The sequence below is a fragment of the Trachemys scripta genome, chromosome 1 (assembly GCF_013100865.1).
Source record: "Trachemys scripta elegans isolate TJP31775 chromosome 1, CAS_Tse_1.0, whole genome shotgun sequence".
Lineage (NCBI taxonomy): Eukaryota > Metazoa > Chordata > Testudines > Emydidae > Trachemys > Trachemys scripta.
Window position 1 is genome coordinate 130,028,535 of NC_048298.1, and position 10,604 is coordinate 130,039,138.

Here is a 10,604-nt window from a genome sequence, read left to right on the forward strand (position 1 = left end):
GTATAAGGTGGTGTTTATGTGACCATCGCTTATTAGCACAGTAGTGTGCAGGAAATGGACCGCTTGTGTGGATTGGTCTAGGCTGAGGTTGATGGTGGGATGGAAATTGTTGAAATCATGGTGGAATTCCTCAAGGGCTTCTTTTCCAAAGGTCCAGATGATGAATATGTCATCAGTGTAGCACAAGTAGAGTAGGGGCGTTAGGAGACGAGAGCTAAGGAAGCGTTGTCCTAAGTCAGCAATAAAAATGTTGGCATACTGTGGGGCTATGCGGGTACCCATAGCAGTTCCGCTGACTTGAAGGTATATGTTGTCCCCAAATGTGAAATAGTTGTGGGTAAATAAACAATGTCCATGTTTCCTTTTCCTTTTAATGTAAATAATTGTAATGATAGAAATCCCTAGCAATATGCACTCAAAGAAATGCTTCAAGATCTTTGAAACCAAACAGTTTTAGTAAAACTACACTTTAAAAAAATGTTGAGAGCAAAATGTAGTGTTCAAAAAGGGAAAACAATGTATAAATGTAAAATGTATAAAACTAAACAATAAGTAACCCAACAATGTTAACAAAATTGTTAAAAAATTATGTTATGATTTGTTGATTTTAAAACAAAATAGTTGTCCAAGTTTGAATACTATACTGTGTTTTCAATTTTTTTTAGTGAATTCTGAATTTCTGTGCTGTGTGAGTAAAGACCCAACCCTACTCTCTACTTATTAGAAAAGAATCAAATATTGTAAATAAAAATATGAAATAACAGTTATATTATAACACACTGAGGCAATGGGTACGCATCTGATCAGATAAAGGAGAATCCAGATTTTAAGTATGTGTCATCATATTTTCTTACCCCTTTCTTTATTTTTTTGGCCGGCTCATTTCATGTAGCTGTAGATGGTCCAGGACTTTCATTATCTTCTCCACCAGTGCACCCTTCTCGTTTTCGAAAAATAAATTGATCTATGTCAGATTGGAATACTGCTTGCCTTTTTTTACAGTTGTAAATGGGGGACTGTGTGTACAGTGCTAGGTTACCTTGCAGTGAAACTCACCATTGTACTTGTGAGAATTAAACTCGACATATTGCAGCTTGTTTTTTAAAAATATAAATACATAAATAAAGTTTTTTCTATATTCTGTCCAACATATATAGCTCAAAACATTACATTTATATTGCTGTTACTTAGATTACGCAAGGTCATGTGGAGTTAAACATTTACTAAGAGTTTGACTGGAGAATGCAGTTGCACCGGCGGACCACCCAGGACTCTAATGCGGTCCACCTTTGAGCAGCAGCCCACAGTTTGGGAACCCTTGGACTATAGGATCATCCCTTTTACGTTGTGATTTTACCAGAGCTCATAAACTAAGTAGGGATGGACATGATCAGTTTTTGCATGGGATCACTAAGGAATATCTGTTGGTAAATGCTACAGACTGTGGGGTTGGCTCTTCTTTCTGTCTCATTATTGAATAAATGCCCTTGCATGCTGCCATCCTGCAGATAAACTATACAAATCATGCCGTTGAATTACACAGGCAATTGTGCTCACCTATGAAATTCAAACTATGTCTAGAACAGTCACTTTTGACACCATCATAGGGCAACAGCTGAGTATATTATTGCTGACAAACAGAAATCGAGTCTACATAAACATCTGTGAAGGAAACGTATGAGTTACACTATATGTAGATATAACAAGATAAATCATATTAAGGAGAGATGTGCAAAATTCTGCTCTCAGCTCTGCATGGTGAAGCTAGACTCCATTATTACGCTCAAGTCTGACACGATCCAAATCCCACTGAAGTCAAAGGCAAGACTTGCACTGGCTTTGGATCAGGGCACTGCTCACTGCAATCATGGAACCCTCTTTTCTGTGCCTGTAGAGACCGGACCACTGAAACTCAGATCCACCATATGGTGCTGGGAGCCCAGTTTTGCACCAGGTGTTCTGCACAGCCATTGTGATTGGCTTTTGCAGCTCTTTCAGCTCACAATCTCTCTATAATAGATTGTCTTGCTGTGTTGATTGTTCAGGCATGGTAAAATGACTAATGTGGTGTACAGTCCATGACATAATGATGGTTTGTGGTGGACAAATGGCTATTGATTGTTTCCTGAGGCTGCTCTGTCCTTAAAGTACTTTTAGCTCATACCTTAAACTCTTCATACATAAGCATCGACATCAAGGTGGGCTCTCACCCTCTATCCCTAATCTGTTAGTCATTCCAGCCTGATCAGAGGAAGGTGTAAATAGAACCAGGGAACAGTGCCGTTTATATTTCCATTTCTCTCACTTGCTACTCCACCCTAGTCTGAGTGAGTTAATAGCCTGATGAGACAGAGCTTAGTTGCATATATGCCTTTCCCACCTCCCTACCCTCCTCTTCTTTCCCAAACTCCCATCTGTGTTCCTACTCACTCTCTGTATCTCATACCTATTCAATCTCTCCCGATCTTCCTCGCCACCATCTGTGTTGCCAAACCACCTCTCTCTCTCTCTTTGGATCTCTCACATCCAACAATTCCCCAACTTTATCTTTAGACCTTATGCCCTCTGAGCTACTCTTCAAACTCCTTCTACAGATCACTCCCCTCCAGGACCGGCTCCAGGCAGCAGCTTGCCAAGCAAGTGCTGGGGCGGCCGCTCTGGAGAGGGGTGGCACATCCACCTATTCGGTGGCAATTCGGCGGATGGTCCCTCACTCCCGCTCAGAGCGAAGGACCTCCCGCTGAATTGCCGCCGCAGATCGTGATCGTGGCTTTTTTTTTTTTTTTTGCACCACTTGGGGCGGCAAAAATCCTGGAGCCGGCCCTGCTCCCCTCCCAGCTCTGATCCTGCTCCATTTCTGGATCTCATACTCTCTTCATTCTTCTTACACTCACTCTCCAGAACTCATGGTTCCCAAGCTGGTCTCCTGCCCACTCTTCCAAGCCACCTCTTCAGTTCCTACTCCCCATTTCCTATCTGCCCAGAGAGCTCCTTGGTTTGATTTTTTTCCTCCCATTCTACTTTCTTTAGAAACAACATCAAGCTATGAGCACACAAGCACAATGTGGTCATTGTCCATCCTGTATCGAGAGGTTACTCCCTTCCTTTTCCAGTGAAGTGCTCTCTCTCATAGAGGGATGTAACAACTGCAGATAAATATAATTGAAAGTAGGCGTGGAAAGAAGATTGGGCCAAATTCTCTGAAGTTGTACATTGGTGGAGCACTAAGGGAGCTCTGGCAATTGGTAATAGGAGAGCATTTTGCCTGGTTGTATGGAAATAGAAGTCAGTGCAAGCAGTAAAGAAGGACAGAAAATTAACCAGTAGAGAGTGAGCTTCAGGGAGAGATGGGATGTTGATTTGATCCAGTATGGCAATACCTATGTTCCCATGTGTTCAAATATCTATTCATGTACCTAGGAATATGATAAGCACCAGACAGAAGTTGAAATAATGTAGAAATAAATAGCTGATGGGCGGTTGTGTGCTGGCTTCCTCATTGTCCACACAGTTTTAAAAAGTTGCCTTTGGGCATTTGAGGCCTGATCCAAAGCCCACTGAAATCAATTGACAGAATGCCAGTTACTTCAGTGTGCCTTGGATTAGTCTACATACACTTGCGCAGGTGGGACAGAGATGCTAGGGAAAAAAATAATTCCCATTCTGCAAGAATTCTTTCAGGATTCCATGGGGTGTGTCTGGCATGCAGCATGCAGACTGCGGAAGAGAATACACTCTTTGGATCTTATCCTTGACTGAATTACAACTTTTTTTTATGGAAGGGGCCCCCAAAATTGCTTTGCCCCAGGCCCCCTGAATCCTCTGAGCATCTGAATTGGAGAATGCACAACTGGCCCCTCCCGGAGGCTTCCTTTGGAGTGTTCTAGGCTGCTGACAGTGGACCATGGTCTGCTGCAGCCTACATCCAATCAGATCAGCAGCAAGGGGTGAGTAACATTTTATGGCTCCATGATGCTCTTCCTGGCTCTCTGTCTGTCCTAGCCTTGCCATAAGTTTCAGCATCCTTGGGGGCCATTCTAACTCGTGTTAGCTAGAAGCCAGGCAGCTAGAGCAGAGTGCATTATGGCCACACCCATTACCCATCCACAATACAGACACCCATACTAGTTCTACGTCCACTGGCTATTCCACACCAGAGGAATCGCTAACTGGGAGATGAGGGCAGTTTCTGCTCCCTTTGCACTGCCTGATCAGCACAAAGGCAGGGAAGTGGGGCAGTGAATCTACCCCTTTCATTCATATAGACGTGAGAGACCTGAAATTTGAAGCATTGACTGTAGGCACTGGAGCTTTGAAGATAGAAAAATTACCAGTATAGATAGCTGTATTAACCAGTTAGCCCATGTCTACACTATAGCCACTATAAAAGAACATCCATATTGGGTCAGATAAAAGGTCCATCTAGCCCAGTATCCTGTCTTCTGACAGTGGCCAATGCCAGGTGCTTCAGAGGACATGTCGCCCATTCCCAGCTTCTGGCAAACAGAGGCTAGGGATACCATTCCTGCCTATCCTACTAATAGCCATTGATGGACCTATCCTCCATGAATTTATCTAGTTCTTTTTCTGAACCCTGTTATAGTCTTGGACTTCACAACATCCTCTGGTAAAGAGTTCCACAGGTTGACTGTGCACTGTGTGAAGAAATACTTCCTTTTATTTGTTTTAAACCTGCCTATTAATTTCATTTGGTGACCCTTAGTTTTTGTGTTATGAGAAGGAGTAAATAACACTTTCTTATTTACTTTCTCCACACCAGTCATGGTTTTATAGACCTCTATCATATCCCCCCTTAGTCGTCTCTTTTCCAAGCTGAAAAGTCCCAGTCTTTTTAATTTCTCCTCATATGGAACCTGTTCCATCCCCCTAATCATTTTTGTTGCCCTTCTCTGTACCTTTTCCAATTCCAATATATCTTTTTTGAGATGGAGTGACCATAACTGCACACAGTATTCAAGACGTGGGCGTATCATGGACTTATATAGAGGCAATATGCTCCAGCACTGCAGCAGTGCCACTGTAGCACCATTGTGTAGATGCTTCCTACATTGACAGAAAGGGGTTTTCTATTGATATAGTTAATCCACCTCTCTGAGTGGTGGTAATGAGGTCAACAGAATAGTTCTTCTGTTGACCTAGATGCGTCAACACCAGGGGTTAGGTTGACCTAACTGCAGCAGTGAAATTTTTCCCAGCCCTCAGCAATGTAGCTAAGTTGATCTAATTTTTAAATATAGACCAGGTCTGAGTTTCAGTGGTTGAACTTGTGAGACCTTACCCTCAACTTGATGTCATTTGTCTGTTTGAATGGAATGTGATAACAGGTGAATGCTGCATCTGATCAATTCCAAACTTCCAGGGAATGTTCTAAGCATCAAAGAGCAAAACTCTCTCATTATGGCAAAATCAGAAAACCAGAAAGGGTGGGGCAGGGTAGTTAGCAGACCCTGGTTAGCAGACACATCAGCTTCAATCAGGTCTGAATTGTCCATAAGAACCAGATAATGGCAGCCATTGACACCTTTCTGCAAAACAACAACCCCCATCTCAGCACCCCTTATGTCCCAATTGAGTTTAAAACATTGACAACATAGGTGCCGACTCTGTGGGTGCTCCCATGGAGGAAATAATGGTCGGTGCTGAGCACCCACTAGAAGCCCCCCATCAGCTCTCCCTCCCTCCAGCACCTCCCGTCCACCAGCAGGCCCTGTGATCAGCACCTCCACCTCCCTCCCTGCGCCTTCTGCCCACCACAATCAGCTGTTTTGCGGTGTTCAGGAGGCTCTGGGGGGCAGGGGGAGGGGGAGGATGCAACACGCTCTAGGGAGGGGGCAGAACTGGGCAGGAAGAGGTGGGGCGTGGGTGGAACTTTGGGGGAAGGGATGGAGTGGGGGTGGAGCCTGGGGCAGAGCTGGGGGTCAAGCACCCCAGGCACTTTGGAAAGTTGGTACTTGTAATTGACACACTGAAGGAAATAAAGAAAAAGAAATAAGAATGCTGTGAGACATGGGACAAGGGAGGCCTTGGAGGGGAAGGAGGGAAATGAGCAGGGAGAGCATACAGAGCTCCTGCCATGTAGCATGCAGGAAAATGGGCAACACAGAGAGCCCCCGGCATGAGAGAGAGGGTCGGGGGCTGAAGGGAGTCCCTGAAATAGAGGGGGTTGGGTGGGTGACAGAGATGGGGGAGGAAATGGAGAAACTTAGAGGGCCCTGGTGTGTGCAATGAGCTTGGCCTAGGGGAGCAACTAATTGTGCAACCCTCTAGTACTTTAAACCACAACTGAGTGATTATCCTGAAATCTACAGCTGAACTGTTGGATTGTCAGCTCTGTAAAAGAGACAAACATTTTAGTAAGAGCCCATTCTGCATATTTCACAGGTTCAAAACTGGAAGGTTAACCAATTTCTCAAAAATACCATCAGAACAGACCTGGATTGAAAATATAGGCCTATAGGTCTAGTGTGGAGAGAAAGACGTAGGAGTCAGGATTCCTGGGTTTTCTTCCTGGCTCTGCCATTGATTAATTGTGTGACCTAGGACAAATCACTTTTAACTTTTCCATGCCTCAGTTTACCCATCCATAAAATAAGTCTAATAATATGTCTAATGCTACTTCATTACATCACACGCTGCTTTAAGACTTCATTCAGTTAGTGCTGGATCCTACATTCATTAAAGTCAATGGCAAAGCTCCAGTGACTCTAGGGCCTTAATGTTTCAAAATGACTTTGTGATCCTACAATGAAAGATGCTATATCTAATTATTATTTGTTAACTAAAAAACCCTCCCTAGTTTTAGAATATTTTTTCTATTACCCTATTGATAATGTATAGTTAATCATTATTATTACCCACAAGCAGGCCAGGCACGTCCCAGAAAACATAGAAGCCCCAAGTAGCTTACAGTCTAAGTAATGGATCTGAGAGACAAGTGAAGATATAACCTCCAACAGGAACGAGGGACACACGTTGATGATGTGGCATTCAGGCACTGGTACAGTGTATGGCTGAGGAAGTGTTTATTAAATATAAAGTGTCTCATTGGGCCAAATTCTCCTTTGTCCTGCTCCCTGGGTATCCATTTACATTAGTGAGAAGTGAGTGCAAATTGTCACCACTTCCAGTGAACAGTATTTTAAACCCTCAGAATTGTCCATGTCAGTAACACAGTGAGCAGGACCACAGAGAATCTGGCCCATATTAACAGGCAGTGTGGCAGGTCTGGGTTTCTCGGAGTAATTTGAACAAGGTGAAGCCAGAAGCTTCTTGAATAGTCAATGTTAACGTCTGTTTCTAAACTAAAATAAGTCACTAACAGACATGGACAAAACTCTGCTGGTGTTTTCGTGTGTGTGTGTGTGTAATGAGTTGTGTAGTCTACTTTCCTCTGTGTGTGTGAGAGAGAGAGAGAAAGACCCAGACTGCTTAGGATCTTCAGCACTTTGAATGACTTTCTTCTGCTCTTGCCAGCATGGGAAGGCAGCCTCCCACTGATCACCATGCTGCTCTCCCCCGCCCTTACTTACAGAGGGATGCTGCTACTGTTTCAGCTGTGTCCATCTAACCAATGCGAATATTTAAAGCTGTTAAATTGATGGACTGAGTAAATAGGATTAGCTCTGTATGCCCGAGGGGGGAGCTCCACTGGTTACACAGATTGATAGGAAGACAACAGGGAAGGCTGACGAGGAGAAGATTGTTTTCAAGCCTACAAGAATACACTATATGGGAGGTACACAGATAGCTTCCAATCTGCTGGTGATTGGATTAGACATGCTCTTAAATGTGAAGTGCCTATACAAGTCTGAGGTTTAGCTGGTGCCAGTCTGCTGAGAACCTGCCGAGGTGCTAGTGTAAGGATTCTTGCCACCCCAGCAGGCCTTGGAGACGTCTCGCTGTCACAGGACAGAAAGCCCCCGCTGCTGGGCCCTGTCTAGCCCACCATTCCAGGCATCAGATCTTTAACCCATTCTCCGTGAAAGCTGAGATCCTTTGCTTCCATCTGTTCACATGACATGGCTTTACAATTGGCCATGTAACATCCCAAAGGGAAGCGTGAAGCGATCTCTCACCGAGTGGTAGTAGGAAATCTCTCTCTTTTTTTTTTTTTTTTTTTCTAGATGAAGAATTTGAATGTCTTTCATGGTCTGTTTGAAATATAAAGCAGGTTTTTGACACATTTTTTTTTCATCTGTGCTCGTCAGGGCATTGATTATAGTCACTAACAGAAATGTGAGCCAAATTCTTTTTCTTTTTTTCCAGAGCTTGGAGATTTAGATTAATATCTCCAAGAACTTTGCCTGCTATTTTTTTAGTTTTGATTTTAGAAGCAAAATAATCATTTAAAAATGGGTACGCTTATGCCTTATCTATTCTGAAGAATGATAGGGAGTGGCATTGGCAAAGATGATAGAGTTCTTACACTGGTTTATATAAAAGATAATTACATATTTTAAGTATCAGAGGGGTAGCCTTGTTAGTCTGGATCTGTAAAAAGCAACAAAGAGTCTGTGGCACCTTATAGACTAACAGAAGTATTGGAGCATAAGCTTTCGTGGGTGAATACTCACTTCATCAGACGCATGCAGAAAAAAAGTGAAACAAAAATAAATATTTTTACTTTTGTGTGTAAGAAAAATTAAATTATCCAGCTGTGAAACTGGAGTAGTGATGCAACTGTCTAATACTTATTTTGACAGTGATTAGGACAGTGGAATGTTGACTTTTAAGTGTTAGTACATAGCTTTTCCTCTCTTTTTAAAGCAAAAAACTTGGTCCTCCATTCCATAGTGGTATCAGTTATATTTCTTTTGCAGAGCCTAGCCAGGTGAATAAATCTGGCCCATGAGGATTAAGCTGTGAAGACAGGGGATAAAGACACAGATCTAATTGTGCAATATGCCATAATAATTATGTTCTACTTTTTCCTCTGTTGCTCTCAAATGACTTTAGGAAGGAGGGGAGTATTATTATTCCCACTGTATATGGGGACAGTGAGGCACAGAGCAAAAAAGTGACTTACCCCAAGGCACAGTGACTCAATTATGGGGCCAGAATAGATCCCAGATCTCCTGACTCGAAATCTACTGCCCTGATCACTGCCCCACATTAAATGCATAATATACTTAACATGGTTCATAAGTGGTTCATAATGTACAGGTGGTTCATAAGTATGTGCCTGTAAAGGTGGCAAAAATAGGTGGCCTAACCAAATCTGACTTCCATTATTTATCCCTGTGGAGAAGGGCTGGGGTTTCCTATCATCACTTAGAAATGGACTGAGCACTGTACCTAAACTTTCTGGGAACAATGGACTTTAAAAAAAAATAGGATTAAATGTCTTGAAGCATTTTAAAGTTGGCTAAATGACCAAGGCTGCTATATCACATACACTGCATGGTGCTAAGCCAGGTTCAATGCACACCATTGGCCAGATTACAGTGGGCCCTGCACAAGTGAGCTAGATGGAGAAGAGAGAGAGAACACACCACTCCTTATCCCCAGTGTAGCCATGCAGCAGACAACCCTAATGTGACTGGCTGCATTCTGGAGTGGGTTGAAAGTGGGGAAAGCTGGACAATGCTGCCAGCAGCAGTAGAGGGCTCGGAGGGGCTATCCCTTGGTGAGTTGAGGATGGACCAGTGTTCATCCCTTCTATAGCTTGCTGGGCTGTACCAGGAAGGGAGCACTGCAGGAAGTGCAGGCTAGATCTTTTCAAAGACTCCCAAGACCTACAAAAACTTGTGGGGGGAAGGTTCTCTCTTAGGCCACTGGAGTGAAAGGAAAGACTGGGAACTGTTCCATTGATTTCAATGGAGATTGGATTCATCCCTTAGTCCAGATAAAGGCACAGATTGTCCCAAATCCTTGTGCTGGTGTACGAGGTTAGAGAAGATAGTAGTGTGTAGGGAGCAACAATGAATCAGACCCACAAATCTCATTCTGACCTTATTTAGACCAGCTTTATGCAAGCATAACCTCATGGATGTTAGTGGGGTTACTCCTGGGTTATAGTGGCATAACTAAGAGAAGAATCTGACTCTTTACTGTTTAATTTCCCCCAAATTTTGCTTTCTCAAAATGTAATACTTCTGTTCTGCTGCTTTCTATAATCCCAATCCTTATATTGAATTCAAGTAGCTAATGGTCACTAATACCAACCTTCCTTATTATTCTCACATTCTCAGGAGGAACAGATTCAAAGTGGCTTCTCCATTTGCTGGAATCACTGCTGTCTAGATCATGAAATGTCTCCTACATTAGATGACATGTTTAGTTGGGTTGGTTACTCCGTAGATATGTGAGCATCTCAAGTGCCCCAAGTGAATTCCCTGTTGTGACGTTGCACCCCATAATGCTTTATAGAAATATGCTTATGAGTGTAAATATGATGCAACTGGAATATGTTTCATGCAAAAGGTCTCTTGTAAGGTATCATTACAAAGCTTATAATCTACTGAGTGTGTTCATCCTATTTGTATAAATGTATCATTCTTATATCTGAAACTATAAATATGAAATATAACTCTGAGGTCCTATTGTAATTATGCAAAGTGTGGGCCATTAATGGTGGCTTGGAA